The following is a 26,250-nucleotide window of genomic DNA, read 5'->3' as shown; positions in this document are numbered from 1 at the left end:
GATGATTTATAATAGGAACCACTGGAAAAGCTCAGTCGACTATAGACTTCCCATGCACCAGTGATGAGTATGTGGTCTCCACCAGCTCCTTCTCCAATCTTCAGGTGTTTTCCACCATGACAATGATCTGTAATAGGAGCCACTGCAAATGCTCAATCCCCTATGGACTTCTCGTGCACCAGTGATGAGTACTTGGCCTCCACCAGCTCCTGCTCCAATCTTCAGGCATTTACCTCCATGACGATGATTTATAAAAGGATCCACTGGGAAAGCTCAGTCCACTATAGACTTCCCATGCACCAGTAATCAGTACGTGGTCTTCACCAGCTTCAATAACAGCAGCAAATTCAAAGGTATCCAAGGAACCATAGAGATCCTTATAAAAATCCAATTTATTCCAGAAGATTTAAAACACAACACAAGCACAACAGTGAGGAGGAAAAAATAGAGCAATGTTTCGGCCATCGTTAAGGTACTGAACTTTAGTGAATGCACTAAACGCAATAAGTAAGGCGGAGATTCTGATGACTATGCATCTGGTCGTATGTATAACTGACAGCACAAGGGATTAAGTACCAAGAGACATACAACTAGAGTCTATAACTATAGCTCTAATCCCACATTGTGTCCATGGCGTACAGTACTAATTCAGATTCTGAGTTATCTGAAGAACTTATTTTAGAAACCAAATAAGGGGAATCCTCGAAAGGAAGAAAACTAGGAGAGGGGGGAAGAGGAGCATGTGGTCACGGAAAAGGAGATCATACCTACTTCCAACAGTCTCGGAAGAATGCCTCATGATAAAGGGCACCTCAAATCTAGTTGTGAATATTCCAGAAATGTGTCTAATGTACAACTCTCTGTTCTCAAGAAGAGTTTATCTTACTGTCCTATTTCTAATACTGATGACTTTGTAATATATCTCATGCTTATTTCAGGTCTTTATGCTGGAATTATTTATTTAATAAGGTAGAGAGCAAGATGGTCAGACCTAAACCTCCCTGTATCCAGGGGGAGAGTAAGGCCATTCAACAAGGAAAAATGCAAAGTACTACATCTGCACAATAAAAATGAAAAAAGCTTATACAGAATGGGAGGAATAGGGCTAAGCAACAGCACATGTGAAAAAGACGGGTGTCATGATCTCAATGGCAAGAGAACATAGCATAAGCATATATAGGAACTAGCTCTTGGAAGATGGGAACTGAGCTGACCATGAACTAAACCTAACGCACAACTAGCAGTGGCCGGGTAGCATGCCTACGTTGATTCTAGATGCCCAGCCCAGCCGGAGGACTAAATAAAGCTAGCAGAGGAAAATATTAGTCCTAGCTCACCTCTAGAGAAATACCCCGAAAGGAGACAGAGGCCCCCCACATGTATTGGCGGTGAGTTGAGATGAAATAACAAACGTAGTATGAAAATAGGTTAAGCAAATTTGAGGTCCACTTACTACATAGCAGAAGACAGAAAGGACACTTTCATGGTCAGCTGAAAACCCTATCAAAAACACCATCCAGGAATTACTTTAAAACTCTGGCATTAACTCATAACACCAGAGTGGCAATTCCCGTTCACAAGAAATTTCCAGACACAGTAACGAAACTACAGCTGTGAACTGGAACAAAATGCAAAAACAAACATGGACAAGAGTCCAACTTATCTAATAGTTGTCTAGGAGCAGGAACAAGCACAGAGAGGCTTCTGATAACATTGTTGACCGGCAAGCAACTAACAGAGCAGCAAGGTTATATAGCGACTCCCACATCTTGATGGGAACAGGTGAACAGAGAAGATGAAGACACCAGTTCAATTCCACCAGTAGCCACCGGGGGAGCCCAGAATCCAAATTCACAACAGTACCCCCCCCTCAAGGAGGGGGCACCGAACCCTCACCAGAACCACCAGGGCGATCAGGATGGGCCCTATGAAAGGCACGAACCAGATCGGAGGCATGAACATCAGATGCATTCACCCAAGAATTATCCTCCTGGCCGTATCCCTTCCACTTGACCAGATACTGGAGTCTCCGTCTGGAAACACGAGAGTCCAAGATTTTCTCCACAACGTACTCCAACTCACCCTCAACCAACACCGGAGCAGGAGGCTCAACGGAAGGCACAACCGGTACCTCATACCTGCGCAATAATGACCGATGAAAAACGTTATGAATAGAAAAGGATGCAGGGAGGTCCAAACGGAAGGAAACAGGGTTAAGAATCTCCAATATCTTATACGGGCCGATAAACCGAGGCTTAAACTTAGGAGAAGAGACCCTCATAGGGACAAAACGAGAAGACAACCACACCAAATCCCCAACAGAAAGCCGAGGACCAACACGACGGTGGCGGTTGGCAAAAAGCTGAGTCTTCTCCTGGGACAACCTCAAATTGTCCACCACCTGCCCCCAGATCTGATGCAATCTCTCCACCACAGCATCCACTCCAGGACAATCCGAAGATTCCACCTGACCAGAGGAAAATCGAGGATGAAACCCCGAATTACAGAAAAACGGGGACACCAAAGTGGCAGAGCTGGCCCGATTATTGAGAGCGAACTCCGCCAATGGCAAAAAAGCAACCCAATCATCCTGGTCAGCAGACACAAAACACCTCAGATATGTCTCCAGGGTCTGATTAATCCGCTCGGTCTGGCCATTCGTCTGAGGATGGAAAGCGGACGAAAAAGATAAATCTATGCCCATCCTAGCACAGAATGCCCGCCAAAATCTAGACACGAATTGGGTCCCTCTGTCAGAAACGATATTCTCAGGAATACCATGCAAACGAACAACATTTTGAAAAAACAGAGGAACCAACTCGGAAGAAGAAGGTAACTTGGGCAGAGGAACCAAATGGACCATCTTAGAAAAACGGTCGCACACCACCCAGATGACAGACATCTTCTGAGAAACAGGCAGATCTGAAATAAAATCCATCGAGATGTGCGTCCAAGGCCTCTTAGGAATAGGCAAGGGCAACAATAATCCACTAGCCCGAGAACAACAAGGCTTGGCCCGAGCACAAACGTCACAAGACTGCACAAAGCCTCGCACATCTCGTGACAGGGAAGGCCACCAGAAGGACCTTGCCACCAAATCCCTGGTACCAAAAATGCCAGGATGACCTGCCAACGCAGAAGAATGAACCTCAGAGATGACTCTACTGGTCCAATCATCAGGAACAAACAGTTTATCAGGTGGGCAACGATCAGGTCTCTCCGCCTGAAACTCCTGCAAGGCCCGCCGCAGGTCTGGAGAAACGGCTGACAATACCACTCCATCCTTAAGGATACCTGTGGGCTCAGAGTTACCAGGCGAGTCAGGCTCAAAACTCCTAGAAAGGGCATCCGCCTTAACATTCTTAGAACCCGGTAGGTATGACACCACAAAATTAAACCGAGAGAAAAATAATGACCAGCGCGCCTGTCTAGGATTCAGGCGCCTGGCGGTCTCAAGATAAATCAAATTTTTGTGGTCAGTCAATACCACCACCTGATGTCTGGCCCCCTCAAGCCAATGGCGCCACTCCTCAAAAGCCCACTTCATGGCCAAAAGCTCCCGATTCCCAACATCATAATTCCGCTCAGCGGGCGAAAATTTACGGGAAAAGAAGGCACAAGGCCTCATCACGGAGCAGTCAGAACTTTTCTGCGACAACACTGCCCCAGCTCCGATCTCATAAGCGTCGACCTCAACCTGAAAAGGTAGAGCAACATCAGGCTGACGCAACACAGGGGCAGAGGAAAAACGGCGCTTAAGCTCCCGAAAGGCCTCCACAGCATCAGGGGACCAATCAGCAACATCAGCACCCTTCTTAGTCAAATCGGTCAATGGCTTAGCAATATCCGAAAAACCAGCAATAAATCGACGATAAAAGTTAGCAAAGCCCAAAAATTTCTGAAGACTCTTAAGAGAAGAGGGCTGCGTCCAATCACAAATAGCTTGAACCTTGACAGGATCCATTTCAATGGAAGAGGGGGAAAAAATATATCCCAAAAAGGAAATCCTCTGTACCCCAAAAACACACTTAGAACCCTTCACACACAAAGAATTAGACCGCAAAACCTGAAAAACCCTCCTGACTTGCTGGACATGAGAGTCCCAGTCATCCGAAAAAATCAGAATATCATCCAGATACACAATCATAAATTTATCCAAATAATCGCGAAAAATATCATGCATAAAGGACTGGAAAACTGACGGAGCATTAGAAAGACCAAAAGGCATCACTAAATACTCAAAGTGGCCCTCGGGCGTATTAAATGCGGTTTTCCACTCATCCCCCTGCCTGATTCGCACCAAATTATACGCCCCACGAAGGTCAATCTTAGAGAACCACTTGGCCCCCTTTATGCGAGCAAACAAATCAGTCAGCAACGGCAATGGGTATTGATATTTAACAGTGATTTTATTCAAAAGCCGATAATCAATACATGGTCTCAAAGAGCCGTCTTTTTTTGACACAAAGAAAAAACCGGCTCCTAAGGGAGATGACGATGGACGAATATGTCCCTTTTCCAAGGACTCCTTTATATATTCTCGCATAGCAGTATGTTCAGGCACAGACAGATTAAATAAACGACCCTTTGGGTATTTACTACCCGGAATTAAATCTATAGCACAATCGCACTCTCGGTGCGGAGGTAACGAACCAAGCTTGGATTCTTCAAAGACGTCACGATAGTCAGACAGGAACTCAGGAATTTCAGAGGGAATGGATGATGAAATGGAAACCACAGGTACATCCCCATGAGCCCCCTTACATCCCCAGCTCAACACAGACATAGCTCTCCAGTCGAGGACTGGGTTGTGAGATTGCAGCCAAGGCAATCCTAGCACCAAATCATCATGTAGATTATACAGCACCAGAAAGCGAATAATCTCCTGGTGATCCGGATTAATACGCATAGTTACTTGTGTCCAGTATTGTGGTTTATTATTAGCCAATGGGGTGGAGTCAATCCCCTTCAGAGGAATAGGAGTCTCCAAAGGCTCTAAATCATACCCACAGCGTTTGGCAAAGGACCAATCCATAAGACTCAAAGCGGCGCCAGAGTCGACATAGGCGTCCGTGGTAATAGATGACAAAGAGCAAATCAGGGTCACAGATAGAATAAATTTAGACGGTAAGGTGCAAATGGAAACAGATTTACCAAGCTTTTTAGTGCGCTTAGAGCATGCTGATATAACATGAGTAGAATCACCACAATAGAAACACAACCCATTTTTCCGTCTAAAATTCTGCCGCTCGCTTCGGGACAGAATTCTATCACACTGCATACTCTCTGGCGACTTCTCAGTGGACACCGCCAGATGGTGCACTGGTTTGCGCTCCCGCAAACGCCTATCGATCTGAATAGCCATTGTCATGGACTCATTCAGACCCGCAGGCACAGGGAACCCCACCATAACATCCTTAATGGCATCAGAGAGACCCTCTCTGAAAGTCGCCGCCAGGGCGCACTCATTCCACTGAGTAAGCACAGACCATTTACGGAATCTTTGGCAGTAAATTTCCGCTTCATCTTGCCCCTGAGATAGGGACATCAAAGTTTTTTCTGCCTGAAGCTCCAAATGAGGTTCGTCATAAAGCAACCCCAAGGCCAGAAAAAACGCATCCACATTGAGCAACGCAGGATCCCCTGGTGTCAATGAAAAAGCCCAGTCTTGAGGGTCGCCCCGGAGCAAGGAAATCACAATCCTGACCTGCTGTGCAGGGTCTCCGGCAGAGCGAGATTTCAGAGACAAAAATAATTTGCAATTATTTCGAAAATTCTGAAACCCGGATCTATTCCCCGAGAAAAATTCCGGCAAAGGAATTCTCGGCTCAGATACAGGTGCATGACAAACAAAATCTTGCAAATTTTGTACCTTCGTGGCGAGATTATTCAAACCTGCAGTTACACTCTGAAGATCCATTACAAACAGGTGGACACAGAGCCATTCAAGGGTTAAGAGGAGGTAAGAAGCAGCTAGACAGCAATTAAGGGCTAGGCAGCAAAACTCTGAGGGGGAAAAAAAAAAAAAAAAAATTTCCCTTCAACACTTCTTTTTCTCCTGCTTCAGCCCAAACAATTAACACTTTGAAGGCCGGTCTGTCATGATCTCTGCAGGCAGAGATCATAGCAAGCCTATAGAGGGACAAGCTCTCGGAAGATGGAACTATACTGACCATGAACTAAGCCTGCCGCGCAACTAGAAATAGCCAGGTAGCATTTCCTATTTATCGCTAGATGCCCAGCTCTGGCCTAAGACCTAAATAGCTAGCAGAGGGAAATATAAGACCTGGCTCACCTCTAGAGAAATATTCCAAAGAAGACAGTAGCCCCCCACATATAATGACGGTGAGTTCAGATGAAACTACAAACGCAGCAGGAAAATAGTCTTAGCAAATTTGAGGTCCGCTTACTAGATAGCAGAAGACAGATAGTATACTTTCATGGTCAGCAGAAAAACACTAACAAAACACCATCCAGAGATTACCTTAAACTCTGGCATTAACTCATAACGCCAGAGTAGCAATCCCTGATCAACGAGAGCTTTCCAGACACAGTAACAAAACTTCAGCTGTGAACTGGAACAAATAGGCAAAACAAAACATGGACAAAAGTCCAACTTAACTAGTAGTTGTCTAGAAGCAGGAACAAGCACTGAGAGGCATCAGATAACATTGTTGACCGGCAAGAAACCACCAGAGAAATGAGCTTAAATAGCGACACCCACTACTGATGGAACCAGGTGAAACAGGAAAGAGGATGACAAGTCCAATTCCACAAGCGGCCACCGGGGGAGCCCAGAATCCAAATTCACAACAGTACCCCCCCCTCAAGGAGGGGGCACCGAACCCTCACCAGATCCACCAGGGCGACCAGGATGAGCCCTATGGAAGGCACGAACAAGATCAGAAGCATGAACATCAGATGCATTGACCCAAGAATTATCCTCCTGGCCGTAACCCTTCCAGTTGACCAGATACTGGAGTTTCCGTCTGGAAACACGAGAGTCCAAAATTTTCTCCACAACGTACTCCAACTCACCCTCAACCAACACCGGAGCAGGAGGCTCAACTGAAGGTACAACAAGTACCTCATACCTGCGCAATAACGACCGATGAAAAACGTTATGAATGGAAAAGGACGCAGGGAGGTCCAAACGGAAAGAAACAGGATTAAGAATCTCCAATATTCTATAAGGGCCGATGAACCGAGGTTTAAACTTAGGAGAAGAGACCCTCATAGGGACAAAACGAGAAGACAACCACACTAAATCTCCAACACAAAGCCGAGAACCAACACGACGATGACGGTTGGCAAAACGCTGAGTCTTCTCCTGGGACAACTTCAAATTGTCCATAACCTGCCCCCAGATGTGATGCAATCTCTCCACCACCGCATCCACTCCAGGACAATCCGAGGATTCCACCTGACCGGAGGAAAATCGAGGGTGAAACCCCGAATTACAGAAAAACGGGGACACCAAGGTGGAAGAACTGGCCCGATTATTGAGGGCGAACTCTGCCAATGGCAAAAAAGCAACCCAATCATCCTGGTCAGCAGAGACAAAACACCTCAGATATGTCTCAAGGGTCTGATTAGTCCGCTCGGTCTGGCCATTAGTCTGAGGGTGAAAAGCAGATGAAAAAGACAAATCTATGCCCATCCTAGCACAGAATGCCCGCCAAAATCTAGACACAAATTGGGTACCTCTGTCAGAAACAATATTCTCAGGAATACCGTGCAATCGGACAACATTCTGAAAAAACAGAGGAACCAACTCAGAAGAAGAAGGCAACTTGGGCAGAGGAACCAAATGGACCATTTTAGAGAAACGGTCACAGACCACCCAGATGACAGACATCTTCTGGGAAACAGGCAGATCTGAAATAAAATCCATCGAGATGTGTGTCCAAGGCCTCTTAGGAATAGGCAAGGGCAACAGCAGTCCGCTAGCCCGAGAACTACAAGACTTGGCCCGAGCACAAACGTCACATGACTGCACAAAGACTCGCACATCTCGTGACAGAGAAGGCCACCAGAAGGATCTTGCCACCAAATCCCTGGTACCAAAAATTCCGGGATGACCTGCCAATGCAGAAGAATGTACCTCAGAGATGACTCTGCTGGTCCAATCATCCGGAACAAACAGTCTATCAGGCGGACAACGATCCGGTCTATCCGCCTGAAACTCTTGCAAGGACCGCCGCAGATCAGGAGAAACAGCCGACAAAATTACTCCCTCCCTAAGGATACCTGTGGGTTCAGAATTACCAGGAGAGTCCGGGTCAAAACTCCTAGAAAGGGCATCTGCCTTAACATTCTTAGAACCCGGTAGGTATGACACCACAAAATTAAAGCGAGAAAAAAATAAAGACCAGCGCGCCTGTCTAGGATTCAGGCGTCTGGCAGTCTCAAGATAAATCAAATTTTTGTGGTCAGTCAATACCACCACCTGATGCCTAGCCCCCTCGAGCCAATGGCGCCACTCCTCAAACGCCCACTTCATGGCCAAAAGCTCCCGATTCCCAACATCATAATTCCGCTCTGCGGGCGAAAATTTGCGAGAAAAGAAGGCACAAGGCCTAATGACGGAGCAGTCGGAACCTTTCTGCGACAACACTGCCCCAGCTCCGATCTCCGAAGCGTCAACCTCAACCTGAAAAGGCAGATTCACATCAGGCTGACGCAACACAGGGGCAGAGGCAAAACGGCGCTTAAGCTCCTGAAAGGCCTCTACAGCATGAGGGGACCAATTAGCAACATCAGCGCCTTGTCTGGTCAAATCAGTCAGTGGTTTAACGACATCCGAAAAACCAGCAATAAATCGGCGGTAAAAGTTGGCAAAGCCCAAAAATCTCTGAAGACCCTTAAGAGAGGAGGGCTGAGTCCAGTCACAAATAGCTTGCACCTTGACGGGATCCATCTCAATGGAAGAGGGAGAAAAAATATACCCCAAAAAGGAAATTTTCTGGACCCCAAAAACGCACTTAGACCCCTTCACACATAAAGAATTAGACCGCAGAACCTGAAAAACTCTCCTGACCTGCTGGACATGAGAGTCCCAGTCATCAGAAAAAATCAGAATATCATCCAGATATATTATCATAAATTTATCCAGAAAATCGCGGAAAATATCATGCATAAAAGACTGAAAAACTGAAGGGGCATTAGAAAGACCAAAAGGCATGACCAAATACTCAAAGTGGCCCTCGGGCGTATTAAATGCGGTCTTCCACTCATCCCCCTGCCTGATCCGCACCAAATTATACGCCCCACGAAGATCAATTTTAGAGAACCACTTAGCACCCTCTATACGAGCAAACAAATCAGTAAGCAATGGCAATGGGTATTGATACTTAACAGTGATCTTATTCAGAAGCCGATAATCAATACATGGTCTCAAAGAGCCGTCTTTTTTTGAGACAAAGAAAAACCCAGCTCCCAAGGGAGAAGAAGATGGACGAATATGTCCCTTTTCCAAAGACTCCTTTATATATTCCCGCATAGCAGCATGTTCCGGCACAGACAAATTAAACAAACGACCCTTTGGATATTTACAACCCGGTATCAAATCTATGGCACAATCGCACTCACGGTGCGGAGGTAACGACCCAAGCTTGGGTTCGTCAAAGACGTCTTGATAATCAGAGAGGAACTCAGGGACTTCAGAGGGAATGGACGACGAAATAGAAACCAAAGGTACGTCCCCATGAATACCCTTACATCCCCAGCTCAACACAGACATTGCTCTCCAGTCCAAGACTGGGTTGTGAGACTGCAACCATGGCAATCCCAGTACCAAATCGTCATGTAAATTATACAGCACCAGGAAACGAATAATCTCCTGGTGATCCGGATTGATAAGCATGGTTACTTGTGTCCAGTATTGTGGTTTATTATTAGCCAATGGGGTGGAGTCAATCCCCTTCAGAGGAATAAGAGTCTCCAAAGGCTCTAAATTAAAACCACAACGATTGGCAAAGGACCAATCCATAAGACTCAGAGCGGCGCCAGAGTCAACATAGGCGTCCGTGGCAATGGATGACAAAGAGCAAATCAGGGTTACAGACAAAATAAACTTAGACTGAATGGTGCCAATGGAAACAGACTTATCAAGCTTCTTTGTACGCCTAGAGCATGCTGATATAACATGAGTAGAATCCCCACAATAGAAACACAATCCATTCTTCCGTCTAAAATTCTGTCGCTCGCTCCTGGACAGAATTCTATCACACTGCATACTTTCTGGCGTCTTTTCCATAGACACCGCCAGATGGTGCACCGGTTTGCGCTCCCGCAGACGCCTATCAATCTGAATAGCCATTGTCATGGACTCATTCAGACCTGCAGGCAAAGGGAACCCCACCATAACATCCTTAACGGCATCAGAGAGACCTTCTCTGAAAGTTGCCGCCAAAGCGCACTCATTCCACTGAGTAAGCACAGACCATTTACGGAATTTTTGGCAGAAAACTTCAGCTTCGTCTTGCCCCTGAGATAGTGCCATCAAAGTTTTTTCTGCCTGAAGTTCCAAATGAGGTTCCTCATAAAGCAAGCCCAAGGCCAGAAAAAACGCATCCACATCGCGTAACGCAGGATCCCCTGCTGGCAATGAGAAGGCCCAATCTTGAGGGTCACCCCTGAGCAAGGAAATCACAATCCTAACCTGCTGAGCAGGGTCTCCAGCTGAACGAGACTTCAGGGACAAATAAAGCTTACAATTATTTCGGAAATTCTGGAAGCTAGCTCTATTCCCTGTGAAGAACTCCGGCAAAGGAATTCTCGGCTCAGATACCGGAGCATGTACCACAAAATCTTGTAAATTTTGTACTTTCGTGATGAGATTATTCAAACCCGCAGTTACACTCTGGAGATCCATTATTGTCAGGTGCACACAGAGCATACAGAGATTAGGAGGAGAGAGAGAAAAAAGACTGCAGCAAGGCAGACTGGAGGAAAAAAAAAAAAAAAAAAAATTCCAGCAGACTTCTTATAACTCTCCTTTCTCAACCTGGGTCTTTAACACTTTGAGGCCGGTCAAACTGTCATGATCTCTGCAGGCAGAGATCATAGCAAGCCTATAGAGGGACAAGCTCTCGGAAGATGGAACTATACTGACCATGAACTAAGCCTGCCGCGCAACTAGAAATAGCCAGGTAGCATTTCCTATTTATCGCTAGATGCCCAGCTCTGGCCTAAGACCTAAATAGCTAGCAGAGGGAAATATAAGACCTGGCTCACCTCTAGAGAAATATTCCAAAGAAGACAGTAGCCCCCCACATATAATGACGGTGAGTTCAGATGAAACTACAAACGCAGCAGGAAAATAGTCTTAGCAAATTTGAGGTCCGCTTACTAGATAGCAGAAGACAGATAGTATACTTTCATGGTCAGCAGAAAAACACTAACAAAACACCATCCAGAGATTACCTTAAACTCTGGCATTAACTCATAACGCCAGAGTAGCAATCCCTGATCAACGAGAGCTTTCCAGACACAGTAACAAAACTTCAGCTGTGAACTGGAACAAATAGGCAAAACAAAACATGGACAAAAGTCCAACTTAACTAGTAGTTGTCTAGAAGCAGGAACAAGCACTGAGAGGCATCAGATAACATTGTTGACCGGCAAGAAACCACCAGAGAAATGAGCTTAAATAGCGACACCCACTACTGATGGAACCAGGTGAAACAGGAAAGAGGATGACAAGTCCAATTCCACAAGCGGCCACCGGGGGAGCCCAGAATCCAAATTCACAACACCGGTCAAACTATCATGATCTCAATGGCAAGAGAACATAGCATAAGCATATATAGGAACTAGCTCTTGGAAGATGGGAACTGAGCTGACCATGAACTAAACCTAACGCACAACTAGCAGTGGCCGGGTAGCATGCCTACGTTGATTCTAGATGCCCAGCCCAGCCGGAGGACTAAATAAAGCTAGCAGAGGAAAATATTAGTCCTAGCTCACCTCTAGAGAAATACCCCGAAAGGAGACAGAGGCCCCCCACATGTATTGGCGGTGAGTTGAGATGAAATAACAAACGTAGTATGAAAATAGGTTAAGCAAATTTGAGGTCCACTTACTACATAGCAGAAGACAGAAAGGACACTTTCATGGTCAGCTGAAAACCCTATCAAAAACACCATCCAGGAATTACTTTAAAACTCTGGCATTAACTCATAACACCAGAGTGGCAATTCCCGTTCACAAGAAATTTCCAGACACAGTAACGAAACTACAGCTGTGAACTGGAACAAAATGCAAAAACAAACATGGACAAGAGTCCAACTTATCTAATAGTTGTCTAGGAGCAGGAACAAGCACAGAGAGGCTTCTGATAACATTGTTGACCGGCAAGCAACTAACAGAGCAGCAAGGTTATATAGCGACTCCCACATCTTGATGGGAACAGGTGAACAGAGAAGATGAAGACACCAGTTCAATTCCACCAGTAGCCACCGGGGGAGCCCAGAATCCAAATTCACAACAGACGGGTATACAAATAGATCACACAGACTGAACATGAGTCAACAGTGTGATGCAGCAGCAAAAAAAAAATGCAATTCTTGTATGTAGTAACAGAAGCATACAGTCTAGATCACGTGAAGTCATTATTGCCCTCTACTCCTCTTTGGTCAAGCCTTGTCGGGAATACTGTGTCCAGTTTTGGGCACCACATTTTAAAAAAGACATCAACAAACTGGAGCAAGTTCAGAGAAGAGGGACCAGAATGGTGACCGGTCTGCAAACCATGTCCTATGAAAAACGGTTACAGGATTTGGGAATGTTTAGTTTGCAAAGAAGACTGAGAGGAGACTTAATAGCTGTCTACAAATATCTCAAGGGCTGTCACATTGTAGAAGGATCATCTTATTCTCATTTGCACAAGGAAAGACTAGAGGCAATGGGATGAAACTGAATGGGAGGAGACACAGATTAGATATTAGAAAAAACTTTGACAGCGTGATCAATGAGTGGAACAGGCGGCCACGAGAGGTGGTGAGTTCTCCTTCCATGGAAGTTTTCAAACAGAGGCTGGACAGTCATCTGTCTGGGATGATTTAGTGAATCCTGCTTTGAGCAGGGGCTTGGACCAGATGACCCAGGAGGTCCCTTCCAACTCTATCATTCTATGATTCTATTCCCTTCAAGGGTAAATCCTTGGGTGTGAAATGTAAGAGTTGACTCCTGTCACCTACAGCTGACAATAGCATTGAAACATACATTGATTTGGTTTCTAAAGAAGTAATTAATGTGGTTAACAAAAACCTCTTTACTAGTAAGGTCGAATTTTAGTGGGCAAGAACTTTTAGCATTGGGTAATCTCATGGAACCTGAATCCATTATTTGCAAACCAGCTGGCAAGGGTGGGGCCCTCGTAATTTAGGATCGGTAGGTCTATGTAAATGAGATTTCCAGGAAACTATCTGATGAGGAGGTATATGTCTGGTTGGATAAGGGTCCTAAAAATTATAATCAGCTTGATAAACTAGAGATAGTTAATGGAGCAAGGGCAAAACAGTTGATTGATGATGACCTTAGGACATTATTGATTAAAGACAACCCTATCACCCCTTTTCTATATACACTCCTAAAGATTCATATGGGGCTGAAAAATCCACCAGGCCCACCCATCATCCTGGACTTACTGAGGATTGTACTGTACCGTAATTACTTTCTATTCCAGGATCATTTTTATGGACAGCGACAGGGGACCGCAATGGGCACGAATGTCACGCCCATTTACACTAATTTGTTTGTTGCATAATTTGAGGAAGCATCTGTGCACTGCAGCCAACTTCTATTAAATTGTTCCCTTTGGCTGGGGTACATAGACAACATTTTCTCTGTGTTGACTGGAGATATAGTCTATTCAATCCTTTTTTAATTTTCTTAATGAACAGCACCCTACACTACAGTGAAGTTTCAGTGATACAGAATTGAGCTTTCTGGACACCTTGATTTATAGGGGAGAGGGGTCAATCTGTATACGGATTTATTTGTTAATCCAACTGCCAAAAATTAATTGTTATGTTTTGATAGAAGCTTTCTCCATATACCTACCACTCACCTAGCTTTTCCCATGTATATCAACGTTCACCCAGCTTTTCTCATACATATCACTATTTACCTATCATCCTCCATATACATCACTGTCCACCTAGCATTATCATATAAATCATTATCCACCCAGCCTTCCCCATACACAACACTATCATCCATCATTCTTCATACACATCACAGTCCACTCAGCTTTTCCCATATACATTACCATCTACCTAGCTTTCTCCATATACATTGCTATACACCTATCGTCCATCCAACTTTTGCCACATTCATCACCAGCTGGCCAGCTTTTCCCATCCAAAGATTGGATTTTTTTTGTTAGGATCTATATGGTGCCTCTATACTTACTGGATTCAATGTGTAAGCTGTATAGACGCCTGGGCATCTTTTCAGCGTTTCCCCATTTTAGACCTATTGGTGTCTTCACTACAAAAATTAGTGTGTTTTTGCCAAGATAACAAATATATTAGAGCTCCGGACATGAAAGAAGAGAGGTCAGTGATATAAATGGCAGCAGAAATAACAGCTAAAACTTGTGCACAGAAGTTCCACAGGGCGATTAGATTGGTGGAGAAGAAGTTCCACGGGGCGATTAGATTGGTGGAGAATCTTCTTCTAAATGACCGGAGAAGAAGAATCAGAAGATGATTGGTGATTTTTTAAATTTATTATCCAAACGGTCAAACAAATAAACTCCTGATGAAATAGGTCTGGTTTGCTAGATTTTGATTTTATGAGTCAAGGAACCGTTTTCTAGGATTCAGGGTTAATACTCGGATCTTGGTCAATAAGTAAGCACCTTGACATATCGGAGTCTCGTGAAAACTGGCAGGGAACATCTCTTCTTGTTCATCATGCTCCTGGCACTCAGCTCACACAAATCAAAATCCAGGCCAAGTGGTTCCTCCTTGCCAAGTTGGCCGAGGGCGCCGTCTGGTGTCCCACAAGTATCTTCATGTGGAGTTTACATTTAACCCCTATACGTTCACTAAGAAATGAATGAATATGGTGGACAGCGGCTTCCTCTCCATGTAGCAGTGTGTGACCAAAGCATCAGATGTGATTGAAGATTTGTTATGGGACTTCAGTTCTACTAAACATATCAATGTTCATAAACGAAACGACTGATGACTTTACTACCGAATATTCACTGGAGCCACTGAAATGACGGCAAGTACTGTGTACAGAGAGAAAGCCATCTAATAAATCCAGTGGGATCATTGGTCTGCAGACATCTCCGACAGCCAGGACCCATAAAAGCTCCTCTCCCACAAAGTGACGCCACACATGTTTTCTCAAATATAACTTGTTTATTTTAAGAACAATCTATTCAAAAATAACTTTTATCTTTTCTCTTTGGCTTAAAATTATGGTCACAGCTTAACACAGGCAACATTTTGCCAACCGATCGGGTGCAGGGAGATTGTCTGCCTTCCAGTATCCCGGTGCAGGTATCATCACCTATCATAATCTCCACCCATTCCGCCACGGAGTAGCCCGGGAACCAAGCTACAACCGACCCAAAGAATGGAGAGCCTGAACCACTCCTTCGCGAAGACCATCCAAAAATATATCCAACCCAGCATCGTTAAGATGAACCCCGTCTGGGAGGAGAAAACCCGCATTATCCCCCTCCAAATGGTGGTGTCTTACCACAACCCCATTCTTAAATCTAATAAAACGAGATATTCGCTGGTTTAAAGTGCGCCTAGACCTTTCCATGGTGCTCAGCTCCCTGGCGCCTCGCCAGACCAGTCTAGGAATCAGCTCCGACCAAACCAAACGCATAGCTGGAAAGAAACCTGGAAATTTATCCAGATCAGCTCTCATAAGAGTCAACAGTTCGGCGAGGGGAAATGAAGCCAGGTCGTTTCCTCCGGCATGAATAACCACCACCGTCGGGGAAGATGCAACTCTCGCTATCCGCACGACTTCCGGAAGGACTTGAGACCAGGTAAGACCCCTCATACCACGCCAGATGACATCCATACCAGTGAAGCTGAGTGAACGTCCTCCTGGGCACAATTCAGCACGCCGAGCTGCCCAATATATGTAAGAGTGGCCCACCAGCCATATGCTGGGTCACATACCATCTGAAACAAATAAAATTGTTAACCAAGAAAAACAAAGAAGTATGAACAGGAAAAGAAAAACAGTAACTATCAAAACGGTATGCCCATATGATATGCTCCTACAGAACTAGTTCAGGCCTGATATACCTAACGAAACAACGGGACTTCCATCTACCCACTCTCTGAATATCTGATTCAAACAGCCCAGCCCTGGAGGCTTCCGTAGCCGCGCCGATCCTAAACGAATGGGTGCCGAATTCCGACGCGGGAAGGCCTAAAAATGACAGCGTAAGCCTAAGGACCGCCAAAAACTGGTCCGAAAATAAGGGAGAGCCGTTCTCGTGTATGAAAAATTGAAACCCGGTGCTCCTAACCTGCATGTACCTGTTGATTAAAGCCAATGGGCAGATGGTACCCTTTATGGCGAAAAGGGGGAACCATGTGCCCCTACCTTCCTGATCGGTTTTGGATCTGCGAACTTTGACCCTTAAACCATCGTCGCAAATCACTACGTTGTCCAGCTGCAAGCCACCTGCCTTGCTGCGGGACGAGGGGAGAATCTCGCTAACCCGCATGGCCCCGAAAAACGCTAGGCCAAAAGCCGCAGAGATCAACGTGGCCTCGTAAACGGAATCGCAAACATTGCTCGAGACCCTGACTAGGTTGACCAGGAGAGGGAAAGAAATGAGCCTCCTGAGGTCAATCCGTGTGCTCGTCCGGCGCCACCCTTTTAGTACTTGGCTGATCAAAAAATGCTTGGTTGAATCCGCCCAACCGCGCAATTTGAAATGAAACGCCACACCCGATATTCGGTTGCGCGCAACCATGCCCGATACCCCAGCGGCCTGCAAACGAGCCAAAAATGCCAACTTTTATCCGCTGCCACCATACACCACTCATCCCACGCCTTACCGTATGCTCTCCAGGTAGAAGGAGCAATGGATGACCGTATCAATGGAATTAGTTCTCCAGGACATCCCAGACCGAAGGAGGGCATTCCAAGATTCACGTTTGTTTCCTCCGAAGCTGACCATATGGATCCTGCGAAGCAGACCCCTTGTTAACATCCATTAAAATGACATTATTGCAGTTTCCTACGAACGCTTTTATACACACATTGAGCTCTAAACATCTCAAAACAATGAAACTGATGATCTTTATGACCGGTGGTGAGGAAGCTGAAAGGTAATTAATGGCATGCACAGTGCTGTCCGTTTTAAATCGCAAACGGAAGCGCTTGTTCCGAAAACACTGACCCCAGAGCTTCATAGACGCCGCCAGGGGAAACAACTCGGTTAAGGTCGGGTCCCGAGCCCATGTCCTGCTGGACCAAGATTCGGGCCAAGCGCAAGCGCATTTTTGGTCTCTGAAACGCATGCTGAAACCGTCGGGGCCCGTAGATTCAAACAAAAGATCCAGGTTATCGCTGTCACAGTACTCCTCCTGAAAGCATGTTTTCCCGTTGTAAGAAAGGAGGAATCGCTGCCATACAATCAGATCACTACGTAGCTGTGCGGAGATCCTGATTCTATGGTGAGGCTGCTTCACGCGTCTCGTGGCAAGTATCAACCTCCGGGAAAAGATTCTACCCATCGGCATTATCTTGCAAGCGAAATTCAAACAGCCGAGGAGGGATTGCTCCTGAACTAAGGAAACCTTACCAACCGATAAGCAACCCGCAATTAATTCTAACAGCTTCTCGATCTTATTTTGAGGCAACCTAAATTCCATGGAAACCGAATCGATTTCGATTCCCAGGAAAGTGATTACCGTAACAGGGCCGATCGTTTTTTCCGGGGACAAGGGAATGCCAAACAAGGACATGACCTCCTTAAATTTATTCAGGGCCTGGGAACACGATTCTGAATCTGCTGGACCCACTAGCGAAAAATCATCAAGGTGGTGCGTAATTGATGACAAGCGTGTGACATCTTGGGCAACCCATTCCAGAAATGTGCTGAACATCTCGAAATAATGGCAGGAAATTGAGCAACCCATTGGGAGGCATGTGTCGTAGTAATACCCGTCCTCGACCATGGCACCTAACAAGTGGTAGCAGTCCGGGTGCACCGGAAGCAGGCGAAAAGCGGATTCAACATCCGATTTGGCCATAAGGGCCCCTGGACCATCTGCTCTGACCATTTCAACGGCTCTGTCAAACGGGATGTACGTCACTGCGGTGTCATCACTCGGAATAACGTCGTTCACCGACCTGCCCTTCGGATAGGACAAATGGTGAATTAGCCGGTATTTTCCCTGTTCTTTTTTGGGAACTATGCCCAAAGGGGAAACCCGTAGATTATAGAAGGGGAGGGCCTTGAAAGGACCCCGGAAACGTCCAGCTTGAATTTCCTTGTTCAATTTTTCGTATAATATAGCGGGGTAGTCCCTTGCAGATTTTAAATTTGGGGCCGACTGGGGTTTGTCCGAAAAAACGAAAGGGATGAAAAAACCGAAAGAAAAGCCGAAACGGAGCTGGGCCGCAGCCGGCTTATTGGGGTACCTGCCCAACCACGGTTCCATGTTTTTTACGCTCACCGGTGTCATGTGGCTCACCCCCTGAGGGTGCCTTACTATTGTTTGATTTTTGGGAGGATAAAGTGCATTTGGCTGCCGCATGGGTACCGCCGCAAACGGAACATTCGTGTTTATATTTGCACAAGCCGTAGAATTTGCAGTGGCCCTCGTTGAACAGCCAACTCGTGCCGGGTCTCCGTATAACCACCGACCCAGTACTGGTGTTCGCGCCGGCGGATGGACCGGGAAAGGGCTGCAGGGTTTTTTGTGCCATCATCAAACGCAACCATGAATCAGTGGCCTTCACCCCCCACCCTAAATGCGGGTTGACGGCTAGCCGCCGGTGGAAATCCTCGTCGTATTTCCACCATGCGGACCCGCCGTGGGCCTTGTATGAACTGTATATGCTGTCCAAGTAAATGAATAGCTCGGAGCATCGCTCCGTATGTTTTCTCGCCCATCACGCAGCCCAGGACCGCAAAAGCCTGCAGCCAATTGTTAATAGTTTTGGCAACCTTAGGCTTCCTGTGGTAGGTCTTTTCACCCACACGTCTCTCCTTATCCACCGAGTGCTGCTCGGTGGACACGAGCGACCAAATGTCGACGAACTCATTCGCCCAAATTTGCTCTTTAACGCTAATGTCCAAGTGTGAGCCTAAAGGTGGGACACCGCAAAAAAGTCCATCTTTGTATATGTCAGGGCGGGGAGGAGGGGAGGGTTTGGGTGGTGCGACCGGTTGCAGCAGCCTGGGATTCACGAAAATCCTACCGCCGCCCGTGTTGAAAGGAATCACCGTGTCTGACAAATTTACACCATTACTCCTGTCCCCACCCCAGGCCCCCGTAAAGGGGTACTCACCGGTTTGCATATTGGAGTCCGGACGGCTCTGCTCTTGGGTTTCCTGATTGGTGGCACTCCGCCTCTCCGCTCGGGACTTGGACCTGTGGCGAGACGATAAACGCCGACGGGACCTGCCTGATGAACTATCCGACGTAGATGGAGAACGCCATCTTGATGCCCTAGACCGTCTGCTGCGACGGCTGGATCTGGACCTGTAATAGTGCCCCCTACTACTGTAAAGCTCCCTATGCCTCTTCCGGTGACGGCGACCGTTTCCGGACGACGATGAAGAGGAGAAGCTGCGCGGGGAGCGGTTACCCGCACTCTGTCCGCTGACCAGAGCCGGGGTGCCAGCACCCTGTGAAGGAGGACCAACACCGGTTGCCGCCAGCGATAGAACTGCTGGGGCGCTCTGATGTTCTCCTGCTACCGTTTGCGATGGAACCATTTGCCCCCCAGGGATTTACGAGGGAGGTGCTGTAAAAATCAAAGGGCATGAGGGGAAAGGAGACTCCCCTCTAACACCTGCCTGGCAAGCCCCAGCCTGTGTCCCCAAAGCTGAGGAGGCACCTATCTGCTGCTGAGCTGCTAATAACACCTCCCATCCTCTCCCTGCATTATTGCTAATATCTCCCCTTGTCTGTGGGGTCGGTGGGATGATGTCCTGTGTCTCTCCTGCCCCGTTCTCTGTCCCCCCAGCCTCCTGAGAGGAGGAAGATGACCCCTGCGCTCCCCCCATAGACGCGGCTGGTATCGGCCCTGTGCCCGGTCCTGCAGCTAAAAACTGGGGCTGTAAGTTTCCTCCCCTAGGTGCAGTGCCTGCCGAGTACAACGCGCGCGCTGTTATGTGCAGACACTATCCCTTCCTGCGCCTGCAAACACGCCGATGCCGCTAACTGCTGTCCGGCGCCCGTGTGTGAGGAAGCGCGCGCACTAGTGGCGCGCGCGCTCCTTTTCAAATGTACTGGCGGGCTCAGGCGAGCCGGCGGTCGGGTGGCTCTACCAGAACGCCACCCGCCCGACGGCATCTGTTGTGAATTAGACTTTTTTGGCTCCCTCTTGTGGTCACTAGTGATATGACTCTGGGATTGTCTTTCCTCAGTTTGGCACCCACCTGGGTCGTTAGTCCAGGGGTGTTGCTATATAAACTTCCTGGATCCTCAGTCCAGTGCCTGGCATCGTTGTAATCAGATCCTTTCTGTTTGCTCCTGTCTGCTGGTCCTGTTCTTGCAAAATTAAGCTAAGTCCTGCTTCCTTGTTTTTTGGTTATCTATATTGCTCTTATTTTCTGTCCAGCTTGTACTAAATGTGATTCCTGATTTTGCTGGAAGCTCTAGGGGGCTGGTATTCTCCCCCCGGGCCGTTAGACGGTTCGGGGGTTCTTGAATATCCAGCGTGGAAATTTTGATAGGGTTTTTGCTGACCGTATAAGTCATCTTACTATAATTCTGCTATTAGTCAGTGGGCCTCTCTTTGCTAAATATCTAGTTCATTCTTACGTTTGTCTCTTCTCCTTACCTCACCGTTATTATTTGTGGGGGGCTTGTATCCAACTTTTGGGGTCTTTTCTCTGGAGGCAAGAAAGGTCTATCTTTTCCCTTCTAGGGTTAGTTAGTTCTCCGGCTGGCGCAAGACGTCTAGAACCAACGTAGGCACGTTCCCCGGCTGCTGCTATTTGTGGTGCTAGGATTAGATATACGGTTAGCCCAGTTACCACTGCCCTATGAGCTGTTTTTTTATGTTTGCAGACTTGGTATGTACTTTTGAGACCCTCTGCCATTGGGGTCATAACAGTATGCCAGGCCAAAGTTGAATGTTTAATGCATTGCAGAAGTGGGATATAAGAAAGGAAATTCTGAATTTTTTTTTTTTTTTTTTCCTCTCTTCCTCCCCTTTACCTTTGAGTGGCTTGTGCTTGCTGCAGACATGAATGTCCAGACCTTGATTACATGTGTGGATCAGCTTGCTGCTCATGTGCAGGGCATACAAGATTTTGTTACCAGTAGTCCTATGTCTGAACCTAAAATACCTATTCCTGAACTGTTCTCTGGAGACCGATTTAAGTTTAGGAATTTCAGGAATAATTGTAAATTGTTTCTATCTCTGAGACCCCGTTCATCTGGAGACTCAGCTCAGCAAGTTAAAATTGTTATCTCTTTCTTACGGGGCGACCCTCAGGATTGGGCCTTCTCGCTAGCGCCAGGAGATCCGGCATTGGCAAATATTGATGCGTTTTTTCTGGCGCTCGGATTGCTTTACGAGGAACCCAATCTTGAAATTCAGGCAGAAAAAGCCTTGCTGGCTATTTCTCAGGGCCAGGATGAAGCTGAAGTGTATTGCCAAAAATTTCGGAAATGGTCCGTGCTTACTCAGTGGAATGAGTGTGCTCTGGCCGCAAATTTCAGAAATGGCCTTTCTGAAGCCATTAAGAATGTGATGGTGGGTTTCTCCATTCCTACAAGTCTGAATGATTCCATGGCGCTGGCTATTCAAATTGACCGGCGTTTGCGGGAGCGCAAAACCGCTAATCCTCTGGTGGTGTTGTCTGAACAAACACCTGATTTAATGCAATGTGATAGAATTCAGACTAGAAATGAACGGAAAAATCATAGACGTCAGAATGGGTTGTGTTTTTACTGTGGTGATTCTACACATGTTATATCAGCATGCTCTAAACGCCTAACAAGGGTTGTTAGCCCTGTCGCCATTGGTAATTTGCAACCTAAATTTATTTTGTCTGTGACTTTAATTTGCTCATTGTCTTCCTACCCTGTTATGGCGTTTGTGGATTCTGGTGCTGCCCTGAGTCTTATGGATCTGTCATTTGCCAAGCGCTGTGGTTTTGTTCTTGAGCCTTTGGTTAATCCTATCCCTCTTAGAGGCATTGATGCTACGCCATTGGCGGAAAATAAACCGCAGTTTTGGACACAGGTAACCATGTGCATGACTCCTGAACATCGGGAGGTGATTCGTTTTCTTGTTCTGCATAAAATGCATGATTTGGTCGTTTTGGGTCTGCCATGGTTACAGACCCATAATCCAGTCTTGGATTGGAAGGCAATGTCTGTGTCAAGTTGGGGCTGTCAGGGAATTCATGGTGATTCCCCACCGGTGTCTATTGCTTCCTCTACTCCTTCGGAAGTTCCTGAGTATTTGTCTGATTATCAGGATGTATTCAGCGAGTCCAGGTCCAGTGCTCTGCCTCCTCATAGGGACTGTGACTGCGCCATAGATTTGATTCCAGGTAGTAAATTTCCTAAGGGAAGACTATTTAATCTGTCTGTACCTGAGCATACCGCAATGCGTTCGTATATCAAGGAGTCTCTGGAGAAGGGGCATATCCGTCCATCCTCTTCCCCTCTTGGTGCGGGATTCTTTTTTGTGGCCAAGAAGGACGGATCTTTGAGACCTTGTATTGACTATCGGCTTCTGAATAAAATCACTGTTAAATTTCAGTATCCTTTGCCTCTGTTGTCGGACTTGTTTGCCCGGATTAAAGGTGCCAAGTGGTTCACCAAGATAGATCTTCGTGGTGCGTACAACCTTGTGCGCATTAAGCAAGGAGATGAATGGAAAACTGCATTTAATACGCCCGAAGGTCATTTTGAGTACTTGGTGATGCCTTTTGGGCTCTCTAATGCTCCTTCAGTGTTTCAGTCCTTTATGCATGATATTTTCCGGAAGTATCTGGATAAATTTATGATTGTTTATCTGGATGATATTCTGTTTTTTTCTGATGATTGGGACTCGCATGTAGAGCAGGTCAGGATGGTGTTTCAGGTTTTGCGTGAGCATGCTTTGTTTGTTAAGGGCTCAAAGTGTCTCTTTGGAGTACAGAAGGTTCCCTTTTTGGGTTTTATTTTTTCCCCTTCTGCGGTGGAGATGGACCCAGTCAAGGTCCGAGCTATTCATGATTGGACTCAACCCACGTCAGTTAAAAGTCTTCAGAAGTTCTTGGGTTTTGCTAACTTCTACCGTCGTTTTATCGCTAAGTTTTCTAGAGTTGTTAAACCTTTGACGGATATGACCAAGAAAGGTTCTGATGTTGCTAACTGGGCTCCTGCAGCCGTGGAAGCTTTCCAAGAGTTGAAGCGCCGGTTTACTTCGGCGCCTGTTTTGTGCCAGCCTGATGTCTCACTGCCCTTTCAGGTTGAAGTGGATGCTTCTGAGATTGGGGCAGGGGCCGTTTTGTCGCAGAGAGGCCCTGGTTGCTCTGTAATGAGACCATGTGCCTTTTTCTCTAGGAAGTTTTCGCCTGCTGAGCGGAATTATGATGTTGGCAATCGGGAGTTGTTGGCCATGAAGTGGGCATTTGAGGAGTGGCGTCATTGGCTCGAGGGTGCTAAGCATCGTGTGGTGGTCTTGACTGATCACAAAAATCTGATGTATCTCGAGTCTGCTAAACGCCTGAATCCTAGACAGGCCCGCTGGTCATTGTTTTTCTCCCGTTTTGACTTTGTGGTCTCGTATTTACCAGGTTCAAAGAATGTGAAGGCTGATGCTCTTTCAAGGAGCTTTGTGCCTGACTCTCCTGGAGTCGTAGAACCAGTTGGTATTCTTAAAGAGGGAGTTATCTTGTCAGCCATTTCTCCGGATTTGCGACGTGTGTTGCAGAGATTTCAGGCTGGTAGACCTGACTCTTGTCCACCTGACAGACTGTTTGTTCCTGATAAGTGGACCAGCAGAGTCATTTCCGAGGTTCATTCCTCGGTGTTGGCAGGGCATCCGGGAATTTTTGGCACCAGAGATCTGGTGGCTAGGTCCTTTTGGTGGCCTTCCTTGTCACGGGATGTGCGGTCATTTGTGCAGTCCTGTGGGACTTGTGCTCGAGCTAAGCCTTGCTGTTCTCGTGCCAGCGGGTTGCTCTTGCCCTTGCCTGTCCCGAAGAGACCTTGGACACACATTTCCATGGATTTCATTTCAGATCTTCCGGTGTCTCAGGGCATGTCTGTCATCTGGGTGGTATGTGATCGCTTTTCCAAGATGGTCCATTTGGTATCTTTACCTAAGCTGCCTTCCTCTTCCGATCTGGTTCCTTTGTTCTTTCAGAATGTGGTTCGTTTACACGGCATTCCTGAGAATATTGTGTCTGACAGAGGATCCCAGTTTGTTTCCAGGTTCTGGCGATCCTTTTGTGCTAAGATGGGCATTGATTTGTCGTTTTCGTCTGCCTTTCATCCTCAGACTAATGGACAAACGGAGCGAACTAATCAGACTCTGGAGGCTTATTTGAGGTGTTTTGTTTCTGCAGATCAGGATGATTGGGTGACCTTCTTGCCGTTGGCTGAGTTTGCCCTTAATAATCGGGCTAGTTCCGCTACTTTGGTTTCGCCTTTTTTTTGCAACTCTGGTTTCCATCCTCGTTTTTCCTCGGCACATGTGGAGCCTTCTGACTGTCCTGGGGTAGATTCCATGGTGGATAGGTTGCAGCAGATCTGGAATCATGTGGTGGACAACTTGAAGTTGTCACAGGAGAAGGCTCAGCGTTTTGCCAACCGCCGCCGCGGTGTGGGTCCCCGACTTCGTGTTGGGGATTTGGTATGGCTGTCTTCTCGATTTGTTCCTATGAAGGTCTCCTCTCCTAAATTTAAGCCTCGCTTCATCGGTCCTTACAAGATATTGGAAATCCTTAATCCTGTGTCCTTTCGCTTGGATCTTCCGGTGTCGTTTGCCATTCACAACGTGTTCCATAGGTCTTTGTTGCGGCGGCACGTTGTGCCTGTGGTTCCTTCTGTTGAGCCTCCTGCTCCGGTGTTGGTTGAGGGCGAGTTGGAGTACGTGGTGGAGAAGATCTTGGATTCTCGTCTCTCCAGACGGAGGCTTCAGTATCTGGTCAAGTGGAAGGGCTATGGCCAGGAGGATAATTCCTGGGTGGTTGCCTCTGATGTGCATGCGGCCGATTTAGTTCGTGCCTTTCACGCTGCTCATCCTGATCGCCCTGGTGGTCCTGGTGAGGGTTCGGTGACCCCTCCTTAAAGGGGGGGTACTGTTGTGAATTAGACTTTTTTGGCTCCCTCTTGTGGTCACTAGTGATATGACTCTGGGATTGTCTTTCCTCAGTTTGGCACCCACCTGGGTCGTTAGTCCAGGGGTGTTGCTATATAAACTTCCTGGATCCTCAGTCCAGTGCCTGGCATCGTTGTAATCAGATCCTTTCTGTTTGCTCCTGTCTGCTGGTCCTGTTCTTGCAAAATTAAGCTAAGTCCTGCTTCCTTGTTTTTTGGTTATCTATATTGCTCTTATTTTCTGTCCAGCTTGTACTAAATGTGATTCCTGATTTTGCTGGAAGCTCTAGGGGGCTGGTGTTCTCCCCCCGGCCGTTAGACGGTTCGGGGGTTCTTGAATATCCAGCGTGGAAATTTTGATAGGGTTTTTGCTGACCGTATAAGTCATCTTACTATAATTCTGCTATTAGTCAGTGGGCCTCTCTTTGCTAAATATCTAGTTCATTCTTACGTTTGTCTTTTCTCCTTACCTCACCGTTATTATTTGTGGGGGGCTTGTATCCAACTTTTGGGGTCTTTTCTCTGGAGGCAAGAAAGGTCTATCTTTTCCCTTCTAGGGTTAGTTAGTTCTCCGGCTGGCGCGAGACGTCTAGAACCAACGTAGGCACGTTCCCCGGCTGCTGCTATTTGTGGTGCTAGGATTAGATATACGGTTAGCCCAGTTACCACTGCCCTATGAGCTGGTTTTTTATGTTTGCAGACTTGGTATGTACTTTTGAGACCCTCTGCCATTGGGGTCATAACA

At 46.7% G+C, this 26,250-nt stretch overlaps 1 protein-coding gene across 5 annotated transcripts in view; it reads left to right on the top strand.

Annotated features, from left to right (window-relative positions):
- The window catches only part of LRRC24 (leucine rich repeat containing 24), a 137,925-nt gene that overhangs the window by 103,607 nt on the left and 8,068 nt on the right, over nt 1-26,250 (top strand). The gene's annotated exons all lie outside the window — the stretch shown is intronic.

The sequence above is a fragment of the Ranitomeya variabilis genome, chromosome 6 (genome assembly GCF_051348905.1).
Source record: "Ranitomeya variabilis isolate aRanVar5 chromosome 6, aRanVar5.hap1, whole genome shotgun sequence".
In the NCBI taxonomy this organism is placed as follows: Eukaryota; Metazoa; Chordata; class Amphibia; order Anura; family Dendrobatidae; genus Ranitomeya; species Ranitomeya variabilis.
Note: the sequence above shows the minus strand (reverse complement) of the source record. Positions and strands in the feature narration are given on the sequence as shown.